Genomic DNA, 2,523 nt, shown 5'->3' on the forward strand with positions numbered 1-2,523 from the left:
TAATCATCAAGACAGCCTAGTGTTGCCAAAAAAGAGACCCATACACCAAAGGAATAGAATTGAAACCCACAAAAATATGGCCAATCCATCTTTAACAAAGGAGGAAGGAATATCCAAGGAAAAAAGACAGTCTGGTTAACAAATGTGGCAGGGCAAACAGGGCAGTAAGATGCAGAAGGTAAGAACTAGACCACTTTCTCAAAACATTCACAAAAAGAAATTCAAAATGGAAAAAAGACCTGAATGTTGGACAGGAAATCATGGCAACCCTAGCGAAGAAAACAGGAAAAGACCATTCTGACTTCAGCTGCAACAATTTCTTACTTGACACATCCCCAAAGGCAAAGGATTTAAAAGCACAAATGAACTATTGGGACCTCATGAAGATAAAAACTTCACAGCAAATAAAAGGCAACCAACGGAATCGGAAAAGATATTTGCAAATGACATATCGGACAAAGGGCTGCTATCCAAAATCTATAAAGAGCTCACCAAATTTCGCTTCGAGAAGCAAATAATCCAGTGTAGAATTTGGCACAAAACATGAATAGACATTTCTCTAACGAAGAAATCCTGATGGCCAGCAGGCACATGAAAAGATGCTTAATGTTGCTCCTCATCAGGGAAATACAAATAAAAACGACACTCGGATATCACCTCCGTCTGTTGGAGTGGCAAAATAAACAATTCAGGAGACTATAGATGCTGGCGAGGATTTGGTGAAACAGGAGCCCTCGTGCACCGTTGGTGGGAATGCAAACTGCTGCAACAACTCTGGAAAACATTGTCAAGTTTCCTCCAAAATTAAAAATAAATCTGAACTATGACACAGCAGTAGCACTGCTAGGAATTTACCCAAGGAATACAGGAGTACTGATGCATAGGGACCCCTGTACCCCAATATTAATAACACCACTCTCAATAGCCAAATTGTGGAAAGAGCCTGAATGTCCAACTGATCAATTGATAAAGAAACTGTGGTTTACATACACAATGGAGTACTACTTTGCAATGAGAATAAAATATGGACCATGGTAGCAATGTGGATGGAACTGGAGAGTGTTAGGGTAAGTGAAAGACAGATACGATATGTGTTCACTCTTATGTGAATCCGGAGAAACTTAAAAGGGACCCATGAAGAAAGCGTAGGATAAAAAAAGAGGTTAGAGTGGGACAGAGCCAAAGCATGAGACTCTTACAAACTGAAAAATAACAGGGTGGATGGGGGGTGGGAGGGAGGGGAGGGTAGGCAATGGGTATTCAGGAGGGCATGTGTTGGGTTGAGCATGGGTGTTGTATGGAACGAAATCTGACAATAAATTTCATATTAAAAGAAAATCAGGATAATATATCATTTCTGGAAAATAGTCCATGTTTTCATTTATTTATTTTTCGTAAGCTCTATACCCAACGTGGGGCTCAAACTTGTGACCCTGAGATCGAGTCCCAAGCTCCACCGATTGAGCCCGACAAGCACCCCTGTCCTTCTCTTATCCAATTCTAATATCTTGAGATTTAAGTCGTTGACTTCACTCTGAAAAGCAGTGAGTCTTACTTGCAGCCAACTGCAAGCAGCACACATCGGAAAAAAAACGAGAGGTGAAAAAAATGGGGATGATGCCTGCCTTTTGAAAAGCATTCCAATCTCAAAGTAATACCGAAAAGAGATCTCACCTTGTTAACGGATTTTGTTTCGGCGATGTTACCGGTTATAATCGAGATACAAAAAGTAACCGCCATGAAAATGACATTCCCATCATGGGACCCAGGAGGAAAGGCGGGCCCCACATTGCAGAGGGCGGCCACCCTCTGGACCCGCTTGGCTTCCACCTCGCGCAGCGTCGTAGCCTTCCTCAGGGTCTGTTGCAGCTTCTGCTCCACCAACTCCAGGGTCTCTTGCAACTGGCGGTTTTGATCTGCAGTCTAGGAAATGAAAACAAAGCATCAAAATGTAGCAAGTTCTCTCTCCTTTTCCATTTTGAATAAAGTGAAACAAATTCTCAATGCAAAGATCTATTGTAAGTTCTGACCGAAGCCAATGTTTTTGGTAAGTGTTTCAGAATAAACATTTCCTTTCTACAAGGAGTCACCCATGGCCTTGGGCCTCATTTCACTGTGCAAAACTTGTCTTGCCAAAGTATTTGCTCTGCTTCAGTATCTTCAGAGAAGTCTTTTAAAAGACAAAATTCCCACAAATTAAAGAAAACCCATCTTCTGGAGGAGCTTTCTCGTTCTTCCTGACAAGTTAACGAGAGAAAGGTCCGGTCTTACATAATTATAGACTCTTGTCTTAGGGCTCACTACATAGGGCATTCTGAGGTGGGCACAACGGCCAGCACAGAGGTTCGGAGAGCATGCCTGATGCCAGAGGAGTTATTTTTGCAAGTGTATGGTTATTCTACAAAAACACTCTCACTCTTGAAAAATAATTCAACCTGGAAAATTTAGACAAGAGATTTTTTTGTTAAAGGACTTTTAGGGACTCCGAGGTGGCTCAGTCAGTTAAGGTTTCACCTTCGGCCT

The sequence above is a fragment of the Panthera onca genome, chromosome D2 (assembly GCF_046562875.1).
Source record: "Panthera onca isolate mPanOnc1 chromosome D2, mPanOnc1 haplotype 2, whole genome shotgun sequence".
Taxonomy (NCBI): domain Eukaryota; kingdom Metazoa; phylum Chordata; class Mammalia; order Carnivora; family Felidae; genus Panthera; species Panthera onca.